General features: G+C 39.9%; 1 protein-coding gene across 1 annotated transcript in view; it reads left to right on the top strand.

The window, feature by feature from the left end:
• Window positions 1-2,281: 2,281 nt before the first annotated feature.
• NCKAP5 (NCK associated protein 5) overlaps window positions 2,282-27,898 on the top strand; it is a 1,063,262-nt gene continuing 1,037,645 nt past the window's right edge. The window contains exon 1 of the mRNA XM_081241961.1: window positions 2,282-2,464. The gene's annotated coding sequence lies outside the window, so the exon portion shown is untranslated. The remainder of the gene's footprint in view (window positions 2,465-27,898) is intronic.

The raw sequence follows: 27,898 nt of genomic DNA, 5'->3' as shown, positions 1-27,898 counted from the left end.
ATAAATAAATATCAAATGAGAAACATACACAAAATATGCCATGAATTCAGAGGTCAGAAATACTGCCTAGAGTTGAAATGTTCAGAGAAATCTCTGAAGAAGAAGGAAACCATCCCAAGGTGGGTGAACAGTGTGAGCAAAGGTGTGGAGGTGGGCATGTACAGGGCATATTCATGAGATGGCAAGCAATGATCATTGTCACATCAGAGGTTTCATGTAATTGGAGATGTTTGTTAGGGTAAATGATTCATCCTACAAACATGTGTTAAGCACATAGTACCCAGAGAGCATACAGAGGACATTTGACCAAGGTGTAGGGGCAGGGGTGTGTCAGAGAAGGCTTCCATGTGGAAGTAATGCCAGGGTTAAGTCCTAAGGGACAAGTAGGAGTTTAACAGGTAAAAGTTTCAGGGAGGGGTACGGAAGTTGGGAAGAAGTGTTTTCTAGACAGAGGAAGCTGAAGATGTGAAGGCTTATAGGTAAGAGAGTGTATGGTGCTTTCCAGAACTGCAACTATTTCCCTGTGGTTGGCCTATGGAATGTGAGTGGGGGAATTGGGTGAAGAGGTTGGAAGGATAAAAACTGACCCAGGTCATGAGAACTTTGGGTACCACATGAAGGCTTTTGGACTTTGTCTTCAAGGCTGCGGGAGCCTCAAAAATGACTTGAGTAGAATAGTGGAGTTGGTTGGAAAGTGGACTGTAGACAGGAAGATTAAAGTTGGGGAGATTGGTTGGGAGGTCATTGGATGAATTCAGGTGAAAGATGCCAAGGTACAGAACACAGGCAGTAGCAGTGGGGATATAATTGAGGACAATTAAAACATCAGAAGCTACAGTTTGCAGGTCATGGAGGAATTGTGGGGTGGGCTGAGGTAATTTCATATATATACAGTATACACACACACAGAGATAAATAAAAGGATCTCACGTTCTTCATGGCATTTTACTACTGAGTTTAGAATAATGGGTCTTTAAATGTTAGTATTGCCTTAAGACTGTCATGGGTGTATAATACTGGTACAATGACTAGGTCAATAAAATATGTACAAATGTACAGACTTGATGAAACAAACTTTTATTTAGCTACCAATCCCATAAATGGTCAAACTATTGACAATGATAAAGTTTGTTTCAGTAACAAAGCCTCTCAAAGAAAGGGAGATTTGGATGCCTTTCAATAAAATAAATTCCTTTCTTCTCAGATGACATGTAAACTGATGTCATTTCTCATTCCATAATTAAAAAAAAAGACAAAACTTGTTATGGTTTGCAGTATTCCAGTGATGACATTCTTCCTCAAAGTAATCTAAAAAAAGACATTGTGAGCAAACTTGTACTTCCCTGCCAGAAATGCATGCCTGGCCATAATGCAAGCCTTTCATATTTAGCCATTTAGATAATGGTTTCTACATGAACTTTCATAACATTTATTTACTGCCATAAATGAATGGACCAAGCACTGTTGGAAGCCAGGAATCCAGTTCCTCGGCAGTTAGACTTCTCACTACTTTATCTCCACATTATAAAGGGTGCTCTGAAACTAGTCTTTCCTGTCAGTATTTCAGAGGCAATGTGAAACGTATGAGTATCTTGATTTTGAATTTTTACAGTTTCGCCTGCTTGTGAAATATTTTAGCCCCACTCCATGAAGACTATGCTCTAGTTATAAATATTTCAATTCCCCAGCCCCCCTTTTTAGGGTGTATCAACCATGTTTTCCTTCCCCTCCCCTCCTACTGACTGATTCGCACATTCTCTGAGTTGTTGCTGCAGAAAACAGCAGGCAGAAAAAAAAAGCAAAAAAAAGCAGGCAGAGACTGCCTAATTCTAAGACAAGGCTTTCTATATATTCATCTGGATAAAATGGTGAAATATGACTTGGGCTGATCTGCGAATGAGGGTTGAACCAGGATAGATGTGTTAATCACTGAATGGAGAAAGGCATCTTGCTGTAATAGGTTTTCCATTTACATGATAGAGGTGATGGATGGTGATTCTGCCCTGGAAGAGTTTGAATTCAAGGTGGCTTTGTTAAGCAGACGTCTGACTTGTTAAAGTCCTGCCACCCCCCTCTGGTCCCTTACGTGCTGAGGTGTGGTGTTCCCGCTGGTTGAACTGGTTAAACTGGACAAACCACAGCCTCTCAGAGCAGGCTCTCAGGCCATGGCCTCGGGGGCTGGCTCCTGCCCTGGCAGGAAGCTGTGCCCACGTGCTTGTCTTCCTCGCCTCCCAGTCTGTTGGCGCCAGGCACAGCCAGGCAGGAGCAGGGGATGGCTGGCTGTGGACAGGGCAGTCGGTGTCTGACTCTGGCCTGCTCTAGAAACACTATTCCAGAGTCTTCCCAGCTCTTGGCTGGCGTCCTGCAATGGACTTGGATTCTAGACCGAATTTTAGGACCCTCACTCTTGGTGGCCAGAAAGCACAGAACCAGATGCAGCTGTGGAGGAGGATGGTGGAGAAAGGTAAAAATATTATATCTCTTAAAATAATGTTAGAATTTCTTTTTAAATACAGTATTTATAAAATATTTTTATACAACAAACACGTATTTTTTTCTCGTAAAGTAATCATATTGTCTGAAGGGGGGAAAAGAACTTCAATAAGACAGGTAGAAGGAAAGAAAACAATCAGAACACTTTACTATGGGAAAGCAGAGACATATCTAGCTGCTAACATTTGCTGCTCTTACAGCTGTAAAGAAATCTCTGGTGTCCATATGAACAGATATGCACATAATTGCAAAAGATCCTCAAATACCAGAGGGCCCCCAAAGAACTTGTATTTGACTCTACAGTTTAACTGTCACATTGATCTACCTATATCTGTGCCTACTTGCTGAGTAGAGATAAAGAGAGAAATGGAGCAAAATCCTTGTTTTCACAAAGGGCGCAGGAGAATGGGGGAGTCGTTTCCATAAAAGGTAGTAAGTGTAATGATGCAATTATGCTGTGGATTCTTAGGAAGCAGTTTAACTGTCTTCATATCCCTACTGTCTAGCACAGGGCTTGATGGGTGGTAGGTCTTCATATTTGTTGCAATTTGTGCTTTGGCTGCAGTCAACATGAATTTGAGCCATTTCAGCACACACTAATTCTTTAAGTGATTCTCACTCATCCCATTTATTCATCCATCCACTGGGAAAATACTTACAAGACAGAGCTACCAGACAAGACCAGAAGTATATGTAATGAATATCAGTGCAATTCCATACTAAATTTTGACATTTGCATAGGTAATCTAGAAAGTGTTTTTTTGTTTGTTTTTTTGTGGGTTTTTTTGGCCAGTGAACTGATATTGTATATAGAGGTTATTTGGTACATTAAAAGATAGGCAACATGGATTATTTATTGCAGAAGATTGCTTCATTAATTAAAATGTATATATTAATTATATACTTCCTAGGCTGGTGACGATCTGATTTGATTCATAATCATCACAGTGCTGTAGAATGAGTCCAGAACATTCTGGAGAATGTTTCCCTTCCTTTTGACTCCCATGGGGGTGATTTCCAAGGGTCTCTACATCTCTGACCTAGGAGAAACCTTCGTCAATCTTTGTGAATTTCCTCCTTTCCAAGAGCGGTATGTCCTGACTCTGCTTCCTTACCTCATACCCATTCATTTAAAACATTTATTGTGAAACATTTCAGAAGGGAACGTGGAGAAACGGGCACAGTAAAGACCTGTGTTTCACCACTCAGCTTATCAAATAAAACATTACCAACAAAACTGATGCTCCTGTCCACTTGCATCTCACTTCCTTCAAATATACAATGATGCAGCCACTATCTTCAATTTGGATTTGATAATGACCATTTCTATATCATTCTTTATAGTCATACTAGCTATGCATGCATGCCTAATCATTACATCATATTGTTTTCCCTATTTTTCAACTTTACATGATGGTATTATACTGTATGTGTCATTCTATCACTTGGCCTCTTGGTATTTTCATTCATTATTGGGTTGCTGAGGTTCGTCCATGCTGGTGTAGTTCCACTGTATGACATTCCCCAATTTGTTTCCACACTCTCCTGTTGACGGACATCTACTTTACTTGCCAATTTTGTGTCAGGGGGTCAAGACAGAGTTGTCAGTATCACTTGGTGCCCAAAGGGATCCGTTGGCAGGAAAGTGGTCAGAGTCCAGCATCCTTTCTAGAGGCGTGCTTGAGCTCCAGTGCATGTGGAAGCATTGTGGGACAGGTCTTCTGCAGACAGATTCCGTCAGTGGGATGTTCCCACCTTGTTGCTTTCCCTTTCTGAGAGCTGAACAGGAGAAGAGCCTTGGAGGACTTGGGAACAGACTGCTTTGGCATCAAACAGTCTAAGGGTAAAGCGTGATCTGTTTGTAGCTGTTGGGAACATAAGCTGCCTCATACATGGAGGTTTGCGGGACCGTGAGAGGTGCAGCCCCTCCTCCTGGGGAGAAGCCTCTAATGCAGTTAATTTCTTACCAGGCGGTTCAGAGGGAGCGTCTTATGGATTGACATTTGTCACTACAAATCAATGTTTTCTTGTTTCAAATAATGTTGCCATGATCATGTCTCCTTGTGTACACGTGCAAGAGTTGTGAAGGATATACACCTAGGAGTAGAATTGATAAATTGTGGGGATTATGCCTTGTCAGATTTACTGGAGGTTTCCATTTGTTCTTCAAATCATTGAACCAATTTATACTACCACCAGTCCTACATAAGAGTAATATACTGCTTCACATCCTTGCCAACAATTGATATTGTCCAGATTTATTAATTTTTGCTGATTTGATAGATGGTAGGAGATGGAACCTCAGAGAGGTGTTTTGATTATGATTAAGATTGAGCAGGTTATCTTCTATCTGTTGGTCACTTACATCTCCTCTTTTATGAATTGCTTTTTTCTGTCTTTTTCCCATATTTTTTTTCTGTGAATTGTCTTTTTCTTTCTGACTTGTAGGTGTCTTACAATATGGATGTTTACTTTGCATAGATCTATATGTTGCAAATACTTCTCTCATTCTGTAGTTGTTTTTTGTTGTTGTTGTTTTACTTAGAAAAACAAAACAAAACTTTTAATGGTCTTGTGATTAACAGAACTTAAATATTTGGATATAACGGCATCTATAATTATTAAGCCTAGTTTCAAAGAGCTTTTCTTATTCTTAACTACTGTGAGTTTGGCTTTAATTCATTTTTCCTCTATTTTTAAAAATATTTATTTATTTATTTATTTTTGGTTGTGTTGGGTCTTCATTGCTGTGTGCGGGCTTTCTCTAGTTGTGGCGAGTGGGGACTACTCTTCGTTGCTGTGCATGGGCTTCTCATTGCAGTGGCTTCTCGTGTTGCGGAGCATGGGCTCTAGGCACACGGGCTTCAGTAGTTGTGGCTTGTGGGCTCATTAGTTGTAGTTTGTGGGCTCTAGAGCACAGGCTCAGTAGCTGTGGCACACGGGCTTAGTTGTTCTGTGGCATGTGGGATCTTCCCGGACCAGGGATCGAACCCGTGTCCCCTGCATTGGCAGGCGGATTCTTAACCACTGTACCACCAGGGAAGTCCCATCCTCTATTTTTTAAAAGACTATTTTTATTCTTTTACTAACTACTCAAAATTCTATATGCACGCTTAACTTAATTTAATAATTATCTCTTCTGATATGAAAAAACCCTCACTAATTCTTTATCATTGTACAGTATTTTAGTTCTCTCTTGTTTTTGTACTTCCCTAATTTGACACTATCATATTGTGTTTCTTATCACCAGTTTGATTAGATTCACCTATGCATTTAACAATCTCTTTGCTGACCATTCGTTTCAGACTTTGTCTAGTTATCCTTTTAGTGAAAGTCTATTCATAGTAAACTAAAATTTTTGTCAGAAAATATATTTCTTTGATCTCATTCTTGAGTGGGGATTTAGCTAGATATGAAATTGTAAGTTGAAGTTACTTTCTCATGGCTTCTAAGAGATATTCTGTTATTCTAATTCTAATTTCTTTGTAGATGTCCTTCTAATATGTTTTTTGGAAGGTGCTTTCTCTCTGGCTGCTTTTAAGGTCATGCTTGTCTTTGGTGGTCTGTAGTATTGCTATGGTATGTCTAGGTGTGGATTAAAAAAACAAACAGACATTTTCTTTTAAAATTTTTGTATTTCTGAATCTGAGGATTCATGGTTTTTATCAAGGACATTTTTTGGTCATTTATATTATTAAATATTGTCTTTTTCTAGAACTCCAATTAGATGTGTGTTAAATGTCATTTCATTTTCCATTTCTCTTAAGTCTTTTTCATATTTTTCATCTCATTGGTTCTACTTGCTACATTCTATAAACTTAAAAAAAGTCTATCTTCCTGTTCATTAATTCTCTCTTCTATATTCTGTCCAATTTTCTTTTTAAAACTTTTAATTTCAATAATTATATTTCAGTTATATTTCAGTGATTACCTTTTAATTTCTAAAAGTCTAATTTGGTTTTTAAAGATTTCTTATTTGTATTTTGTTATCTTTCACAAATTTTGATATATGAAATTCTCCGAAGTCTACTTTTGAAGGTTTAATTTCTACAAACTCTTTCCTCTGGTGGCCTGTATCCTCATATATGTTTTTTAAGCTAACCTCTTTTTTTTAAACATCTTTATTGGAGTATAATTGCTTTACAATGGTGTGTTAGTTTCTGCTTTATAACAAAGTGAATCAGCTATACATATACATATATCCCCATATCTCCTCCCTCTTGCATCTCCCTCCCTCCCACCCTCCCTATCCCACCCCTCTAGGTGGTCACGGAGCACCGAGCTGACCTCCCTGTGCTATGCAGCTGCTTCCCACTAGCTACCGATTTTACATTTGGTAGTGTATATATGTCCATGCCACTCTCTCACTTTGTCCCAGCTTACCCTTCCCTCTCCCTGTGTCCTCATGTCCATTCTCTAAGTCTGCATCTTTCTCCCCGTCCTGCCCCTAGGTTCTTCAGAACCTTTTTTTTTTTTTTAGATTCCATATATATATGTGTTAGCATACGGTATTTGTTTTTCTCTTTCTGACTTACTTCACTCTGTATGACAGACTCTAGGTCCATCCACCTCACTACAAACAACTTAATTTCGTTTCTTTTTATGGCTGAGTAATGTTCCATTGTATGTATGTGCCACATCTTCTTTATCCATTCATCTGTCAATGGGCATTTAGGTTGCTTCCATGTCCTGGCTATTGTAAATAGAGCTGCAATGAACATTGTGGTACATGACTCTTTTTGAATTACCAAAAGTTTGGTTTTCTCAGCGTATATGCCCAGGAGTGGGATTGCTGGGCCATATGGTAATTCTATTTTTAGTTTTTTAAGGAACCTCCATACTGTTCTCCATAGTGGCTGTATCAGTTTACATTCCCACCAACAGTGCAAGAGGGTTCCCTTTTCTCCACACCCTCTCCAGCATTTTGAAGTATAGTTGACTTACAGTATTATATTAGTTCCAGGTGTACAATATAGTGATTCAACATTTTTATCAGTTATTTTGTGTGGAGAATTTATATCTGACTGCTCTTTATCTGTGGCAATCCTGAGAGCTTGGGGTGTTTATTCCTTTGCATTTGCTTCTACTACACACCCTGGGATGCTACCCAATTAGGACAACATTCAGTTAGTGTTTTGGCTCATGGTTTTCCAAACCCTGGCGTTGTATAAATTTAAGCCCCAGGCTCACATGGAATAGGTCTGTATTTAAAAATTCTTGGTTTGGGGGGAGCAGTAGGAAAGTCAATATAACAGCTCTAGGGAACAAAATTTTGATTTTCACCCAGTTAGATTTGATTTTCAGGTAAATAATAAACACTTTTATTAGTTTTAATTTGTCCTATGAAATATTTGTCCTGGATTTTATCTGGCTACTATGGCCAGGGTATGGAGAGGTTTTGTTTTCCTAAGAAGAGCTGAAACTGATATCTTTCTGCATCATCTTCCTTTGTAGGTGAATAGAATTTTTTTTTTCTAATCCATCATTTCATGGAGCATCTACAAAGTTCTTGGGTTTTCATGGGCATCTAAGTCCCAGCTCCCCACCTTGTGGAGGCTTTGTGCCCTGTTCCCCAAGTTCTAGGTCCCTGGAATGGGAAAATTCCCTGAGCATAGTTACTGATCCAGCATTTGCTTTCCTGTCTGGTTTTCTGTTTCCTTCTTGGGTTGGTCATTTGGTTTTCTTAGCACTTAGGATTTTTCCCTTTCTTTCAAGTGACATACATGTTTTAAAGGGTGTTTGCTGTGTTTTCATCAGTTACATTACTGGAAGCAGAACCACTTTCATTCACTCCTCACCAAGCCCTAGCCCTTACCACTGATCTAAAATTGTCCTCTGAACATTCTGCCTGGGATGCTTTATTGCTAATTCCACTGCCCCTCTTGAGAGCTGCCTACCTGACAGCTCTCATTCCTTGACTCCCCTTTCTTGTTCACTGATTCTTGTGACTCCAGTTTCTTCGTATTTTTTTGCCTCTCTGACCAGCCATTGTCAGTCTTCTCTAATGGGTCTCTTTCCTTCTGTTTCTCCTTTGGAATAAACATGGCCCCTGGATAATTAGTATACTCCGAAGCTAGTGTCCTGACCTCTAAAGTCTGCAGGCTAGTTTCACATTGCTTTCTACGGGAACCTTTTTAGAAAACAGACCTTATGAGTATTCTTGCCTTTGAAAATCTTTGATAACTTCTAACTGCCAAAATATATAATCTTAGCCTTAAAATTCCTCCATAATATGACTCTTAGCTACTCCTTCTCCCATGTTCTCAGCTACCAAACTCTCTACTCACTACACTGCTCTGTGCTTCTCGGGCCATGTTGCCATTTCACTCTTTCTGTCTTTGTTCATAACCCTGGAGTATCTACTGTTTGCTGCCTGCATAGTGACATCAGGCCCTTCCTTCAAGGTTATGGTCAGACTTCACCTTGGTGAAGGTGTGACCCATTCCTACCTTCCGCAGGCGGCTCACTTGCACTTTATTCATGCTTTTGTTACAACACGTATATTTTGTACTATCATAGTTATTTTTGTCTCTTGTATTTTGGGGGTACAAATTATTGTGTTTCATCTTATTACCTTAATTCTGAGCACAATACTGTATATTTGGTAGCCTTCAACAAATTCGTTGATTATTTAATAAAGGTGCTTTTCTATAGTGGTTATGAGGACATATTAGGTAGACTTATAGTATCACACCAGGTTTTATTCAAAAAATGAAGATCAGCTTAGGAAAGCTGCTAGAGCTGCATAGCAGTATGAATCTTCATTTTCAGTTTGGAAGAGTATTTCCCTTCATCTCCTATATTATCAGGGGAGTTTGACTTCTATGTTGGATTTTCTTGCAGACTGGTGGTTACAAGACTAGGGATTCCTAGAATTTGATGGAATGGTCCTCCCAGAAAATGTCCGGAAACCTCCATGTCCTTTGAAGTATGTTCATTCGTTTCCCCAAATTCCTTCTTTCCTTTCTTTACTTTAAAATGATCACAATGCATAAATTAAAGCAGAGGTGGGCAGCTTATGCCTATTTGGTATATTGTTCTAATAGATTGCACAATTATATCACCTTCTAGTGTCTGCAACACCTATGAATCTCATCCTCCTTCCTTTTTCTCTGTCTGTCTAGGGTTGGCAGATTTTGCAAATTAAAGACATCCAGCAAAATTTGAATTTCAGAAAAACAATGCATACTCTTTTTAGTATATGTCTCAATGTCACATGGGACATACAGTAAAAAAAGAAAAGTCATTGTTTATCTGAAATTCAAATTTAACTGGGCATCTTGTATTTTATCTGACAACCCTATGTCTCTACCACTTCCAGCTTCCTGATGCTTATCATCCTAATCATCTAAAAAGGACACAAAGCCTTTCCACATTCAGAAATGAAGATTCCCTACAAGTGATTTTCCCTAGAAAACTCTCAAAGGTTTCCTCCCTTGCAAATTTTAAGGGTGGAGAGGAATGTAACATGGCAACAGGATAATTAATTCTAAAGCAGGGTGGTGAAAAAATAGTATTGTAGTGAAAAACTGGTCTCAGCTATGGGAGTTGACTAACTTAAATATGTCTCTGATCATTTTTCCAATACAACTAATGTATTGTGGCAGGCACATCTGGGGGACACACACTCTGTAACTCAGTAAAAATGCTTGGGAGAAAGCATGCGTGTGTGTATGTGTTGAGTTAAACAGCCCTTTGTTATGAGGGAGAGGGGCCATGAACACTGTGCCGAAATGCAAACTAATTGATGGACAGTATAATCACCACCTTAGTTAGCACCCCGGGACTCTTTTCATACCAGCAAGCTGTAAATTTAAATGGAAACCAAAAGGCTAGTACTCAGCCTATAACTCTGCATTCCATGACTTCATGTCTGAAATATTCAATGACTAAGAGAGAGGCTTAACAGATAATAGCTGGAGAGGAGCTGAATGGTGATTAAGGTGATTTTTTTACCAACCACTGAAGTGGTTGGTAAAAACCTCCATCTAACCATGTACAGATAAGAGCTTCTGTTTGAGGGATTAAACTCTATTCTTTGCTCAGAATGCACTTCTGAGTGCTGAACAGCCCAGCACTCTCTTTTATTCAGCCCTAGCCCAAGACAGTATGTTCTTTTTGAGATTATATGATTTGGGTTAAGATGGCTCTATTCATGAGCCCAGTCAATCATGGTATATTTATCTTTTAGATGCCTGCTATTTAGTGTCATTGAAACAACTTGAGTTTTCTAATCAGACTGATTTGTGTTCCAATCCCACCCAGCTCTGCCCCTTGAATCATGACATAAACTTTCTGAACCTTTTTGATATTCAACTATAAAGTGAAGTTGATACTATCCATCTCTCAGGGTTGGATGTAGATTAACCAGGTTTATTACCTGCAAACTGCTCAGATTTTATTGCTTCATGAAAGGTAGGCTTGTCCCTCTTCATCAATATGCTTTCTTACATTCTGCTCTTTGCTAAAGCCTGATAGCAGTGATGCTGCTTCCTACCATCATATGCTTCCTGCTTGCACTTTTGACTCTTTTGAGACACCTTAATTTGAAGGTGTGTGACCTAACACAAGTTTGTATGCCCGATGCAAAGTGAGGCCAAACAAACCTAAATGTCAGAGTTTGGAGCAAAGGAAGGTTTATGGCAGTCCCCAGCAAGGAGAATGGGTGGCTTATATGCAAAAATCCAAACTCCCTAATCATTTCTGGGGAGAAGTTTTATAGGCAAAATTTAGGGTGAAGGCTTCAGGGTGTGTGACTTTCTTCTGATTGGTTGGTGGTGAGGTAACAAGGTGGTGCTCCAGGAATCTTGTGCTCAGCCTGAAGTTACCATCCTCCACCTGGGTAGAGACCTTAGTTCTTACAGAAGAACTCAAAGATATTGTTATATATAGTCCTTGAGGAGGAACCAGGACCCTGCCCCACAGCTGCACTCTTGCTTCTTGACTGCTTCTCCTTTGTTTCTGCATTCCCTCCTTTCCTTGTTAAGCAAGGGAATCTGCCCTTTGGAACTTGTTTGAATCTGCCCTTTGGAGCTCAGGGAAGGTCAAGGAGGCTGAATGAAACCTATTTCCTACAAATAAGGAACCAGGGACACAGCAAGTGTTTGTTCCCAGGAGGGGCCCACAGGACCCTGCTCTGTTTCAGGTGCACCACCAATGATGGAGAATGTTTACTCTGGGCTGGAAATGGCAGAAGGCTGTTCTTTTCCAGGCTGACTGCAACCAGTGGGCACTGGCTGCCAGCAGTAGGGTATCGGGGAAGGCCATGAGACTGCCTGGTGTGCTGAGACACAGCCCCTGACTGACTGATGAAGGCCACCACTGGCACAGGAGGGGAGAGCAGTGGTATCTGTGCTGTGTGGTTGATAAGGTTCCCCTCTGTCAAGTTATGCAGCAGGCAGTTTGCCTTCAGGAACATTACCTTCCCTATCTGCACCCTTTCTTCCACTTTTTGTGTCACCTTCCTGAGCTCACTAGTATTTACATACTGGCTGTGGGACAGAAAATGAAAGAGGAACTCGTTCATTTCTCTTAGGATTTGGGGACTGGGAAATCACTTCCATCTACAGAGTGCCATGAAGGGAAAGCCAAGGTGCTCTGAGCTAGCCTTAGATGCCTGTCTTCCCAGATGCAAGCTGGTGGTCCTCAGCCTGTATACATGGCTGCCACATGGCAGTCCTATGCAGGAGGAGTATGGAGGAAAGCAGGTCCCTCAAATCATCCATCAAGTCCTTTGCAGTTCTAACCTCCAAAAAAGTTTCGAGGAATCTGGCTTTATATGCAATGTGTTCAAAAAGAAAATTCTGTTACATCCAGGGGCCTATGGGGATGATTTCTTTAGTTTCTGGGAAAGGCCAAACAATCCAAAATACCTTCCTTGATTTTGGCTATTGACTGTATTCTCACTGATGTTCCTTGTGAAACAGGAGGGAAGGGGGCAGGGCACAACCTTTAAAAGAATGACATCGCCTGAGGACATGACATAAACTAATTAGAACCAAATAGGTCCAAGATGGCAGACTAATCCGCTTCCACTAGACCTGGAGCCTCAGTATATGCTCATTATAACACATCAGCAAGCTAAATGACACACCCGTGTACCATAACAGTTCCAAGGCTGAACATAAAGATCAAAAAGTGGACGGTGACCCAATCCCTGGAAATCCCCACCCCTTCCCCCAAATAGTTGGAATAATCCTCCCACTTATTAGCCTATGAAATTACGCAGCCCTATAAAAGCTGACAACCCCGTACCCTGGTGCCACTCTTGCCTTCTGAGAGGGCCCACACTCTGTCTGTGGAGTGTGTTTCTCTCTAAGTAAATCCACTTCTTACCTATCACTTTGTCTCTCACTGAATTCTTTCTTCAGTGAGACATCAAGAACGTGAACTTCATTAAGTCCTGAGACCAGGTGTGTGATCTCAGTTAAAAGACCATAGATTCAAGTCTCAATCTGGGTTTTGGCTGGATTCGAGTACTGGCATGTGGGTTCAAGTCTCAATCTGAGAGGCACAGTTTCAGTTGCAGTTCTTTAACTCAAACCTCTGTTAAAATGTAAGTTTTCCTGAAAGAATCTTAGGATGGCAGCATAGAAGAGAATATTTTAAGAGAGATGAAAGAAATGAGAAAGAAAAATTATATCACTGTAAATGCAAAATATAGACTTCCCAGGAGGAGTTAGACAATCTCTGAAGCAGATGGGATAAGATAGAAGAGTTCTGGGGAGTTTCAGCCTTTCACACATCTACACATTATGCTTAAATAAGGCCATCTGATCAGTTTTTGAAAGTAATATTTGTTCTGATTATTATGTTAGAAATTTTGCAAAAATGTGGAAAGAATATAAAAGAAAATAAAAATTTCTAATATTCTCACAGGAAGGATTGACCCAGTTGGCTAACATTTTGGTGCATTTCCTTCTAGTCTTTTTTCTGCATAGATGTTTACATATTTGCACATAAACTATCAACCCCAGCAGCCCTTGTTTGCCTGAGGCTAAAAAATAAGGTCACCTTGTTAGTTTTCTTTAAACTTCATTTGTTTTCGTTTTTTTTTTAAAAAAAAACAATAAACATTTATTGTCTCAGTTTCTGTGGGTCAGGAGTTCAGGAGTGCCTTAGTTGGGTGGTTCTAACTCAGGGTCATTCATGAAGTTGCAATCTGGGTGTCAGTAAGCTGTACTCATCTGAAGACTTGACTGGGACTGGAGGACCTGCTTCCAAGAAGGCCCACCCCTACAGCTGCTGGCTGGAATTCCCAGGTCCTCACCATGTGTGTCTCTCCATAAGGTTGCTTGAGTGTCCTCACAACATGGCAACTGGCTTCCCCAGAGTGATGATTCTCAAAAGGGCAAGGAGGGAGTCCCAGTGTCCTGGCCTTGGAAGTTACACACGGTTACTTCCATCTTATTCTGTTCATTAGAAGGAAGACAGGAAGCCCAGCCCATACTCAAGGGCTCCACCAAGTCGCCTTGCAATTCCTTGGGCTTGGTCTTGCAGCTTGCTTGCTTTGACCTTCATTTTTAATGTCCAGTTATGCTAACTTGAGTTCCAACAATGGAGTTGCCAGATAGTGTTCCTCAGAAGCTTCTGAGAGTTTTTCAGAGGTTCAGTCTCATAAATGCTCAGAAATAGGTCTGTTCTTCTGTGGCACCCACTGCATACAACCATGCTGTGGCAGCCGTTAGCCTTGTGACATGACCCATTAGATGCTTCTTCCCCTGGTCCTCCCTTGGTGACCACTAGTGATATCATCACTCCACCTTTTGGAACAGAACACTGATTATCCTGTGGCCTTTCCCTCCAGTTCTTGGGACAGCCCTTTTCTAAATCCCCAATGCACAGCTGAAAAAAGGCTGTGTTTTTCAGAAGAATTCACTGAAGTTTAGGGGACACAGAAGAGAAATGTAACATAGAAAACAACTTAAAACTGCTTCTAGAAATGCCTACTCATAAAGTTGAACTGGCCACAGCCTTGAAGGGAATGGAAATCCACCCACTCCAGGAGAGTCCAAGAGTTGCCTTCTTCACTTTTCATTGACTGCCTCTGTGTTAACCCCTTTTACAAAATGATTAAAAGCAGGGACTTCCATTCCCTACAGAGAATAGAAGACCCCAACCCCACCTACATGGGCATGGTCTATCTGGCCATGGGGGAAGATGACTCACTCATACTAGTCTTAGAGAATATTTCCCAAAGTCAAGACTATTGCTGCATCAAGCCCAACATGGACCTTGATTTCCAGATCACTTCCAATGTCACATGAACAGAAGATCAAATCCCTCCATATTCTAGCTACACCTTCTGCAAAAAAACTGCTCAAGAACAACATCACATCTCTTTAAGGACAAGCAGTGATTTGAAGGTATATAGCCATCTAAGTCCAGGTTTAGAGAAAAAATATTCTCTAAAGGAACTGATCTTCAGAGACGTAATTTTAAAATGCAGCTGTTTTACATTTATTAAACAGAACCTCTTAGTCAGATCCTTCTGCATGTAGATTGCTTCAACACATTTACATATTCACTCTTGCTTTACATTGCATAACTTCAAGGGACCACACAGAAACCAGGAAGAGTCTCCCCAGACACAAAGTGAGACATTGCATGCAAATTTTAAAACAATGATTTTTAAAATAAGTCTTCAGGTCAAATCTCCATCTGTGATACAAGACACACATATTTGCATAATTGAAAATCATACTTTGCATATAATTATAATCTGCTTTCTTTAATTTTCCATTGTAAACATTTTCCAGTGTCATTAAAATGTTTTATCATTGGTAATGTTATCCATGATAAAATATCATTATGTCTTGAAAATATGATTTTTAATGATTTTATGATTTCAAATCTGCAGTTGTTATTAACCATTCTTTCTTGTTGGACATTTATGTTATTTCCAAGTTATTAATATAGATGATATAAAAATGAACATCTTTGCACATATAATTGTCCCTTTTTCTGATTACTTTAAGTAATTTAGCTTTCATTAGGAAACCACTTCAAACTACAAACATTTACTATTTTTCATGATTCTGTAGGTCAACAGAGCATCAGTTTTTCTGGTCTGTGTTGGCTCTGCCAGGACTGAGTGGTCTAGGATGGCCTAACTCACGTGTCTGGAAGGACTGGCACAGCTGAGGTCATTGGCTTCTCCCCATCTGGTCTCTCATCCTCCAGGAGTCTAGCCCAGACTTATACATGGTGGCAGAAGTGTCCCCAAGAGCAGGAGAGGGCAGGCCCCATTCACAAGTAGTTTTTAATTCTCTTCTCACATCACATTTTCTCAAGTCCAGTTGGCTAAAGAAAGTACCATGGCCAAAGCCAGATTCAAAGGATGGAGAAATAGGCTCTACCTCCTGATGGGAGGGGGAGCCAAGTCACCTTGAGAAGGCGCCTGAATACTGGGAGGAGTGAGGGCAGCTGCAGCCATTTTTGCATACAACCTCCTGTACTTTCCTTGAATTTCTGGAAGTAGAATGACTGCCTCAGAAAGTATAAATATGTGTTTATAAATGTTTCTTACTATATAAAGCCACACTTACCCTATAGAGAATCTGTCCTGTTTTGCATTTTTAACAGCAGTCTATTATAGTGCCTATAGAAAGCATCCATGCTGGTGTTAAATATTATAAATTTTTAAATATGTAAATTATATATTTATTTTATTTGCATTTCCATAATTACCCATGGAGACTAATATTTTTATAACTTTATTACCCATTTATATTCCCTGTTTTGCGAATTTTCTTTTTATACCTATTTTCCTTGAGGTCCTTGTATTTTTCTCATTGACTTGTGCATGCCTTTTATGAAGGAATATCATTAACCATTAATATGTCAGAGTTTGTACAAATATTTTATCCAGTTTTTTATTTTTAAAGATACATGAATTTCAAACTTTTATACAGTCTGTATGTTTTCCTTTGTGATTATTTTGTTGCTTTTAAGATGGGAAATATATTACTGCCAATATAAAAATATTTATTCACCTACGTAGGCTATTTTTTTGTGTGATATCCTTTTTAAACATTTAACTATTTAATTCATCTGAAATTTATTTTGGCATATGATATTATATAAGCTTTTTTTTCCTCAAAAACTACTTCTCTTCGACTTAATTTAAAATATATATACATTTTTTAAAAACTTACCCTGAGCAATTTCAAACATACACAAAATTAGAAAGAATAGTGTAGTAAATCCCTATGTATTTATTGCCCAGATTTAAAAATTATCTACTAATAACCAACCTTAGTTTATCTGTTTTTACTTCCTCACAATTTTCATATTATTTAGACACAAATCCCAGTGTCAATGAAAATTAATCAATAGTAAATCTAAGAAAGAAATGGCAAATTTTATTCAAGCCAATCTGAGAATTATAACCCAGGAGACAGACTTTCAGAAAACTGTTCCAAAAAGGTAAAGGGGGAGGTCAGTATATATGTGATTTTTGATGAAGGGTTACATGTAATCAAACACACATCTTGGTAGAGGGTTACTGCAATTTGGGAGGAACAGATATCTTAGTTAATGGTTTCAGTGTTTTTCTAAGTATGGGAAGATGCAAGAAACTGGGTTCATAAAATTTTCTCCTGAAAATATCTAACTATCTGAGGGTCAGTTCTGTTGGTTTTCCCAGAGCACTAAATGCCTCATCTCGATCTCTGCCCTGAATTCCTTTCAGTATGTACTGTAGGTCAGTGACGGAAGTGGCTAATGAGTTGATTCTTGTAGAACTGGATGGTGGGCAACATTCTTCATTTTATAATCTCTTCCCTTTCAGTCTTAATTTGGACAAAGGTTTAGGAGGCATTTTGTGACCAATTTGTCCCTGGGAATTCTCATTCGCAGGTCAGGAGAGGATTTCATTGATAGGCCATTCAATGTGCTATTACTGGACTAGACCTTTTAACAGTAACCAAAAGTCTCTGAATTACCTGTCTTACTAGTCTGTGATGGTCCAGGAAATGGTTCCCTCTTATTGCTTCTTCCTGTATCTAGAGTTAGACATTATTACAATCATGTATCTTGTAGAACCATATATTTGGTTAATCTTTTCAAGTCGCCTAGTCATCATTATTTTTATCAGAGGCTCAGTCACACATTTAGTAACGCAAGGCACAATAATCTTGTAAAATCGGCAGAATACAAGTAATATAGCTATAAACATTATAAGGGCATAAGTAAATATTTCAGCTAAGAACTTCCAATGGTTGCTGCCCAGTACCTCTCCAGGTGGTCTGACCAATCTGTTTTGCACCAATCACTATCTTTAAGGGAAATGATATATTGGCCTCATACATAGAGTTCACCCGAGATGCTGTACGTACAAGGTGAGTGGTGGGTTTCTGTGGCCCCTTAAGGGATTGAGAAAGGTATGTTACCTTGTAAGGATTTACATGGTGCCAGAAGGAGACAAGTGGATCTTTAAGGTTGAACAGGTATTTCTGCCATTGAGGAGGTCTGGTTAATGCAGGATGGAGATGCACAATGCACATTGGTTGTGAGGGACTGGGGGAGAGGCCAAAGGGCAGAGAAAATGTTTTCTGTTTAAATTTTTCTTGTCTTGCCTTCAAATATGAATTTTTATTCCATCGCCAGACATCCTATGATTCCAACATCTATTTCTGAAAGATAAAGACCCTTTAAAAACATAATAATATCATTATTATACCCCAAATATTAATAAGTCTTTAATACAAAATTTTCACATTGGGCCATAATTTCTTTACACTTTGAATAGGAATCCAAGTAAGTAAATACACTGTAACTTGCTGCTATGTCTCTTAATTCTCTTTAAGCTAGTAAGTCTCTTTTATTTCCCTTGCAATGTATTTGTTGAAGAAAATAGATTGTCCTATAAAGTCTTTCATATTCTAGACTTTTCTGATTGAATCCTGTGGTGTTGTTTACCATGTTTCTCTCTGCTTATATTTCCTTTAACTTGGTGTTTAGATCTAGAAGCTTGATTAGATTCAGATTTTATTTTTGAGCAAGAATATCTTCTGGATGATATCATTATATATTTCCTTCAGTATGCACATATTATTAGGTTGTCTGCCTTTGCAGGATAATGATTATTGCCTAGATCCATTAATTCTTTGTGGATCTAGGGGGCAATATTCTCACTGTATCCTTTTATCCTCATTTACTAGTAGAATAATTCGATAAAAAGAAACTTTCTCTCACCTCCTGGTTAGCTGTGGTACAATTTATAAAGAAAAACCTTGATTCTTTTCTTCTGTTTAATAGCTTTCAAAGTGATGAGTTAGTTCTTTAGCATCCTCCTATGGTGACTAAGTATTTTAAAAAATATATTATTGTGAACTTTTACATTTAAACACATTTAATATGTTCCAATCCATTGCAATTATTATTCTTAATGAGGTTCAAATTTTTCTCATGTTGGCTGGTAGGAGCCTCCTCTTCAAACTGATGCTTGAATCCCTTTGGCATGGACTTACCGGTCTTTGGAGGCTTCCTTGCTCTCTGATATAACAAGATATTTCAGTCTTCCTGTGTGTATCTCCTGCCTCTTAATGGGATCATTTATTTATCTGAGAAACCCTGGTTCCTTCTGGTGGAAATTGTTTTTTTTTTTTAATTTATTTTATTATTTATTGATTGATTTTTGGCTGCGTTGGGTCTTCGTTGCTGTGGGCAGGCTTCGTCTAGTTGCAGCGAATGGGGGCTACTCTTCGTCGCGCTGCATGGGCCTCTGATTGCAGTGGCTTCTCTTGTTGTGGAACACAGGCTCTAGGTACGCAGGCTTCAGTAGTTGTGGCTCGTGGGCTCTAGACCGCAGGCTCAGTAGTTGTGGCACACGGGTTTAGTTGCTCCGCAGCATGTGGGATCTTCCCAGACCAGGGCTCGAACCTGTGTCCCCTGCATTGGCAGGCGGATTCTTAACCACTCTGCCACCAGGGAAGTCCCGGAAACTGGTATTTGGAAAGCCTGATTTGAGTTCTTGGGGGGCTCATTGCTATAGTGTTGGTCACTGTTTCCAGGTCTTTTTCATTATTCAGAGCTACGAAATACATGTACTATGTTTAAGATAAAATGTATTGTGGATTTAAATAGATTTTTCTGATTCATATTCAGGACCACAGAATTTTAACTGAACCATATTGATCTTACACCTGTATTTCTTTTTCCAATGCTAAAAATCAATTCGCAATGATATCAACATAATTACTAATTTGCTTTATTTTGCAATATATATGCAGCAGTCTCAGAATAACCACCAAACCTATCTCAACAATTGATTACTGAAAAGAGTTTAAGCCTTTTGTTAGTTGTTTCGTGTATTTGTGTGTGTGTGTATATATGTGAGTGTGTGTCCCCTCTTAGTGTGTATTAAGATGTTTAGTGAAAGTCACTGAGTGGTTCCTCTCTACTCGTTAAGCCAACAACCCAGACACAGATTACTTTATTTCATTTTGCTTTCAGTTTTAGTGTTTGTTACATTTTGATCAATCTGTAAACTTTTTTTTTAATCTAAAATTTTACAGCTGTCTCTTGTAGCTGGAACATTAAATCAAAAGTGTCATTAAGAATAGCATAAGTGGGCTTCCCTGGTGGCGCAGTGGTTGAGAGTCCGCCTGCCGATGCAGGGGACACGGGTTCGGGCCCCGGTCTGGGAAGATCCCACATGCCGCGGAGCGGCTAGGCCCGTGAGCCATGGCCGCTGAGCCTACGTGTCCGGAGACTGTGCTCCGCAATGGGAGAGGCCACAACAGTGAGAGGCCCGCGTACCACAAAAAAAAAAAAAAAAAAAAAAGAATAGCATAAGTATATTGGGCTTCCCTGGTGGCGCAGTGGTTGAGAGTCCACCTGCCAATGCAGGGGACACGGGTTCGTGCCCCGGTCCGGGAAGATCCCACATGCCGCGGAGCGGCTGGGTCCATGAGACATGGCCGCTGAGCCTGCGCGTATGGATCCTGTGCTCCACAATGGGAGAGGCCACAACAGTGAGAGGCCCGCGTACTGCAAAAAAAAAAAAAAAAAAAAGAATAGGATAAGTATAATGTGGCATCCAAAATCATTGCATGTGTGCTGAAACATGCCAGGGTTCTGAATCTTGAGTCTAAAAGGGTAGTTAGGGCAGGAAATGGCTCTACTGAAATAGCATTACAGTGCTGAAGGGCCACCAAAACATATAGTCCAATAACTGTGAAGCCTTCTCCATGCACTGGAATCACCGTGTAGCAATTGTGTTATAAGTATCGCCAACTTGTTTCCTGTTGTTTTGAGCCATTTCATCCCTTCAACTGTGCCAAAATTCTAGTGTCTGAAAGTGTGCCCTGAACCAAAGCCACAGAAGGAGGAAGCTGGAGGAGCACCGCTGGTCTTCGCTGGTCTTACTGCAGCAGCCTGGAGCTCCATGGCACATCCATACCAAAGACTTTATTGTAGGAGAGACTGAGAAACTTGTGGGGATGCACCTAGGGGAACAGAACTTGCTTCATTGACAGTGGGTCATGGGAGAGGCTGCCTCAGAATATTCTTTGAATGCTCTCTCCAAGGACTCATGCAAAAGCTGTGAGAAAGAAGCTGTGAACAACTAAAAGGAGTGCTTTCTTTTTCTTTTACCACTCTAAGAACACAACCAATTCCAGTTTTCTAGCCCAAGTATAATCGCGTGCTGTGGTAGATTGGATAAGAGCCCTTTTCCCGCTTCAGTAAAGGGACTGCTGGACCCCCTGTAATACAGGGAAGAGAATGAAGAGGGAGGCCTCCGAACAGAATGGAGCGATTCTCCATATGGAACAGAGGCAGCTGTGGAGGACATTTCTCAGTGAACTTTAGGAAATGGCCTAGACAGCTCTGGAGCAGACAGGAGAGTGATGGCTGGTGCCACATCACAGCCAAAGGATTGGGCTAGAAGTCTCCAACTCTGTTCCACATCCTCGATTCTTCTACTTTCAAGCTAATGTTAAACACATCCTGTATTGTTTTGAATAATTGAATAGGGGCTAAAATTCCTTGCTGACATGTGGAACTAGATAAATATTAGGCAGCTACTGTTATTGCAACCTTAATTTTAGTCCTGGCCTGGCATTAATGGAGGATACACAGTCTGAATAAAGTAAATCATTCCCAATAATCATAGCAATGGGCATCTGTATCAGTCTTTTCCCTTACAAAGTAATTTGGCATCTATTGACCATGAGAGAGAAGGAATAGACCCCCTTCATATTGTGAACTTTCAGCCAGAGAAATAATTCTATCAAAAGTCATAGAGGTGTTGCCAGGGGAATGTCTACATGGGGCGTAGGATTTGATTCTACCATTGTATGATTTTTTTGTGTGATTCCTGGGGAAGTAAGGAGGAAGTACCTTCAAGGTGGGACTTTGGATATTTAAGTTTAGCTTTACTTCAGCTCTGTGGATGCTCTACCTAGCCCTCATCAACGGTTTATTCTTTTTGTTTTCTTTTTTAATGCTGTAAGTTTCCTTTATGGAAATCTATTGTGTAACATCCATTCTGGTGGATTTCTTCTCAGTACCTGCTTCTTATCAATGCTGTATGGTAGGTACTTAGTCCAAGTTCCTGATGGACTGGGTGATTGAATAGCAAAACTCTCTTAAAGGCAGCATTTTAGAAGGCTTTACCACTACTATATAGAAAATAGGTAACCAACAAGGACCTACTATAAAGCACAGGAAACTATACTCAATATTTTGTAATGACCTATAAGGGAAAAGAATCTGAAAAAAGTAGATATACATGTATGTATAACTGAATCGCTTTGCTGTACACCTGAAACTAACACAGCATTGTAAATCAACTATACTTCAATTAAAGAATAAAATAAAAAGATTTTACACAGCAAAGGAAAACATAAACAAGATGAAAAGACAACCCTCAGAATGGGAGAAAATATTTGCAAATGAAGCAACGGACAAAGGATTAATCTCCAAAATTTACAAGCAGCTCATGCACCTCAGTATCAAAAAAACAAAAAACCCAATCCAAAAATGGGCAGAAGACCTAAATAGACATTTCTCCAAAGAAGATATACAGATTGTCAACAAACACATGAAAGGATGCTCAACATCACTAATCATTAGAGAAATGAACATCAAAACTACAATGAGGTATCACCTCACACCAGTCAGAATGGCCATCATCAAAAAACCTACTAACAATAAATGCTGGAGAGGGTGTGGAGAAAAGGGAACCCTCCTACACTGTTGGTGGGAATGTAAATTGATACAGCCACTATGGAGAACAGTATGGAGGTTCCTTAAAAAACTAAAAATAGAACTACCATATGACCCAGCAATCTCACTCCTGGGCATATACCCTGAGAAAACCATAATTCAAAAAGAGTCATGTACCACAATGTTCATGGCAGCTCTATTTACAATAGCCAGGACATGGAAGCAACCTAAATGCCCATCGACAGATGAATGGATAAAGAAGATGTGGCACATGTATACAATGGAACATTACTCAGCCATAAAAAGAAACGAAATTAAGTTATTTGTAGTGAGGTGGATGGACCTAGAGTCTGTCATACAGAGTGAAGTAAGTCAGAAAGAGAAAAACAAATACTGTATGTTAACACATATATATGGAATCTAAAAAAAAAAAGACGGTTCTGAAGAACCTAGGGGCAGGACAGGAATAAAGACGCAGACGTGGAGAATGGACTTGAGGATATGGGGAGGGGGAAGGGTAAGCTGTGACAAAGTGAGAGAGTGGCATGGACATATACACACTACCAAATGTAAAATCGATAGCTAGTGGGAAGCAGCTGCATAGCACAGGGAGATCAGCTCGGTGCTCTGTGACCACCTAGAAGGGTGGGATAGGGAGGGTGGGAGGGAGACGCAAGAGGGAGGAGATATGGGGATATATGTATACGTATAGCTGATTCACTTTGTTATAAAGCAGAAACTAACACACCATTGTAAAGCAATTATACTCCAATAAAGATGTTAAAAAAATAAAAGAAGGCTTTACATCCATTCAATCTTTCTTAAATGTCAGCTTACACAAAGCTAAAGTAGTTTAGGAATTAACTGGATCAGTTTCCCCATCCTTAACACACCACTATGTTATGGCATGTATAAGAATATGAGACTTGCATCTCTACTTTTCTTAGCATTTTTTAGTGCCAGAGTATTAACAAGGACACAAGAAGAAATGGAGTTCCCCACAGAGCATGATTCCATTGATCATAAAAAAAAAGAGCTGAAAAACAGAAGAAATAAAATGCCAGCTTAATGATCCTGATGTCTTACATTTACTCATCATTTTGCAGTTTAAAAAGTACTTCGATATGTATTATCTGGGAGACCGACAGGAGTGACTGCTCATGTAATGAAGTACTGTCCTTTTAAATGTTCTAGGAAAAAACAATGCTGAGTATATTTGAGATTGAAGATCATGGAAGGATAAAGAAAGATGTGCCTTTTCAACCCAGATGCTCTTAGTGGTTTCAGGTTTTTCTCTGCCCTGTGGGAATCCATCAGTTGTGTCATTTGCTGTGAGACTCAATGCAGATATTTTACCCAATGCCTACCTCTCCTTTTCTTTACACGATAAGATCTTATTTCCATAATGAAGCTTGGGGTAGCTCTCTAGAAGCCTTTTTGGCATTTTCTGGTTTCAAATTTCGTATCTTCCCTATGAATTTCAGAGTTAACACTGATGGTGTTGGAGTTCTCAAAAATACGGGATGTCCATTATGGCCTATGAATGGCAGCCAGACTCAGTAGTGAGCTATCCATGAATAGAAAGTTTGCTCTTTGGTCTGTGTGCAAAATTAATAATGCATATATGTGAACATAACAGAACGTTGAAATGCCTCTCCTGATGTCTAAGAGTTTTGTCTGACATGCCAAAGCTGAAATCTGTGGGTGCTAAGTACACCACCATTCTATAGGGTACTGCAGGACACTTCTATATAGGATGTGTTACAAGTGAACAAATTAGGTCAAAACCAGCATCCTGCCCAGTCTGTAAAAGAGGAGATTAGAAATTTGAAAACAAGGATATTTGAAGGGGGTTTAGTGGAAGAGAGGATGTTTTAGCTTTTCTCTTTTAGAGAGAAGTGCGGGGTCTCTAATAGCCTGCAGGAGCCCATAGGGAGAGCTTGTTAGTTGCCATGCTTCCCTCCCCCAGCCTTTTCATCTTAGATGGAATAATTTAAAGCGAATCTCAGACATCATGTCATTTCATGGGGTGTAAGGAGTCTTGCTCTATCACTGAAGATAAAAGACAGACCAACAAAATAACACAAGAAACCTTTTTGAGAGGAGAATTCCTTTTGTCTCTGACTGACAGCCAAGCAAACAAGTAGAAACATAGGACCTCTGGGAAATGGAGGGGCCCATGAACCTGCCACCCTAACAGATAATGCAAAAGAAAGCCATAAAGTGAAAAGGTGAATTCTTCCCAAATGATCACCTGCCTGTTCTCGGCTGCACTCTGGGTCCCACCTTGTGAGACTATGGCTGCTATTCCTTGGAGGAGAGGGGAAGGGGATAAATGTCTTTTGCAGCTGCCAGAGATGGAGGGATGCAACAACCCATTTCTTGCAAGTGATCTGATGGATGCATCACATGTCAACCGAGAACAGAGAAACACTTCACCTCAGTGTTCTTGAATGCAATGCCCCTTTCAGGCATTTAGACTGTGGTAGTATTTCAAATTTAAATCCAAGGTCACTTCTCTGGGCAGGAGGTCACTCTCACATTTCTAAGAACAGAAAAGAAAGAGTACCAAAGCCCCGAAAAACCCTGAAAACAAAGACTCTGTATTCTACCCTTCCTATTGAAACACCTTGTTAACCCCGTGGTCCCCTCTGACCAATACAGAGGGCATTTTCATGGAAATCTTGGTCAGTGGGAAAGAGTTGCTAGTCAAAGGCAGAAGATTTTCTGATACAATTTTGTTCTTATTTGAAAAATACGGCAAGTTTACTGTAGAAAACAGAGATACATAGAAAGAAGGAAGAAAACATAAGCCATAGTGCTATCGCTCGAGAACAAGCACTGTAAACATTTTATTTTCTTTTGGTCTATTTTTTTTCCCCACCTTTAAGTCCTTTGTTACATATCTTTTATAATTTAATTTTTATTTTATATTAGAGTATAGTTGATTTACAATGTTTTGTTAGTTTCAGGTGTATGGCGAAGTGATTTCAGTTATACGTATACATATATGCAGTGGGGTGAGTGTGTGTCTGCGCTTATTAATTTTAACCCGTGGAATAACGCCAGACTGGTGGCTTTCATTTTTCACCTGAAGAAAAGCCTACCCACCCTTCTTCTGGATATGGGGTTGCCTGGAACTTTTCAGCACCCCTCCTGCCCCCCAGGTTTAGGATGTCCTGCTGAGAGGGAAAAAGGAAATGGCCCCTCGCTGGGCACAAATTGCTCGTGTTGGGTGGCAATACGGAGATCAGAGATGCCTCCACAGTCATGTGAGGGGCTCTGAGACCACTGGTCCTTTAGCCCAGAGTTAAGAAGTTATCTCTGCCGGCTTCTCTCTTCCTCACTGTACAAATACATCTCCAGTCCATCTTCATCTGAACGTAGTTTATCTCCTCCTCCATCTCTTTCATCAAACCTTTCGTCCATAGGGTACTTACAGGATTGGCTATCATAAAAGAAATATGCCTCTTACAGCCATCAGGTCACGATTCCTCACAGAAATCACCCCATTGTGTTTCTGCTCATGGCGCTGATGAGGGAAAAGATGATCTAAGAGCAAAAACCCATATTCGGGATGAATTCCAGGTAGAAGATCAATGCTACTTATTTGACAATGAGGAGGAAGGAGACCCAAGAAAGCAGGAAGGGACACTGACTTCTCAAGATCATTGCCTCCTACTGAGATTAAGTGGGTTTCTGAAGGTTAAAAAATACCCCATTTCTCCAGAATGAAGCTGACCCAGGAATTTAAAATCCCTAAGGAAATGCTCTGTGTGGGCGGTGCCCTCTTTTCTGCTAATTGCCTTACTTATTATTGCTGTTTGTTATGAGTAACTCTTGACCCACCCTCTTCAAATGTTTGAGCTTTATCATTCTGGAAAAATGTCCCTGAAATGTGTGATGGATGTTTATTATGTATCTCCAGCTTCCTTGTTCATTATCTTGGTAAGGTTTGGGGTATAAAACCCAGTTCTGATGGGCCAGCTTGTTACAGAAGGCCAAGCCATGCAATGGAGATTATCCTGGACATGAAGTTAGAAGCCTGGTTGTCTTTAGGGAGTACAAATCTGGAAGATGGACCACAGTCCCAGCTTGGCTCCCCTCATGGCCCCGAACCAATAATGGAGGTGAAGAGAGAGAAGAAATTATTGAATGAGAATTTGGTTTATCCATTTGGTAGCAAATAAGATCCAAAGCCTTCACAGGCATGACTTATAAACTACTCATTTCTAGAAGAAAAAGTGGCAGAAATTGTCCTTCATCCTTTCAGAGTTTATGAGGTGCCTTGATATCAAAACCATGAGAATTTCAAGATAAAGAAAACATAGTTTATTCATTGGCACATTTGCCAAGTGCCTTCTGTGTACCAGCATGGAGATATAGGGATGAACAGTGAATAATTTCTTTCCTCAAAGAGCTTCTAATCTAGTGGTAAAGTAATAAAAAGTCCCATGAAGCAGGCTGAAATTAACAGTATGTTATAAACACCCATAAAGTGCCATTGTAGGGATGATGCCTACAATGATACAGTTCGGATGCCTAGCACATAAAAAACACTCTGTAATAACTGAATGAGTGAATGATATAAGGCAAAGTATCTCTAAGGGAATGTTACATTTGAACTGATCATTGAGGAGGAGTAGGATTTCGTCACGAGCTGACTAGGTAGTTTGTGCAAAGACCAAGATATGAAAGTGCATGGAATGTCCAAAAAGTGCCAATAAATTCGGTGTGGTTGGTTTGTGGGAACACAGAGAGAAGTAGTTGGAGAAGCACATACCATGAAGGATCTTGAATACCATGTAAAGAGTTTGAACTTTATTCTCTATATAATGGGCAACTAAGAGTCTCTGAAGAGGAAAGCTACATGATTTGACTTGTTTTAGGAATATAATGCTGAGGCCATCTCAGGAAAAATTGCAAAGGTGAGCCTGGCAATATGCAGCTATGACACCTTGCATTCACCTCTATTATTGATTCTTTTTATTAAAAAAATAATTAATTAATTGGCTGCGTTGGGTCTTTGTTGCTGCACGCGGGCTTTTCTCTGGTTGCAGCGAGCGGGGGCTACTCTTCGTCACGGTGCGCGGGCTTCTCATTGCGGTGGCTTCTCTTGTTGCAGAGCACGGGCTCTAGGCGTGCGGGCTTCAGTATTTGTGGCATGCGAGCTCGGTAGTTGTGGCTCATGCGCTCTAGAGCACAGGCTCAGTAGTTGTGGCGCAGGGGC

This window comes from Mesoplodon bidens, assembly GCF_964165515.1.
Source record: "Mesoplodon bidens genome assembly, chromosome: 8".
Classification (NCBI taxonomy): Eukaryota; Metazoa; Chordata; class Mammalia; order Artiodactyla; family Ziphiidae; genus Mesoplodon; species Mesoplodon bidens.
Note: the sequence above shows the minus strand (reverse complement) of the source record. Positions and strands in the feature narration are given on the sequence as shown.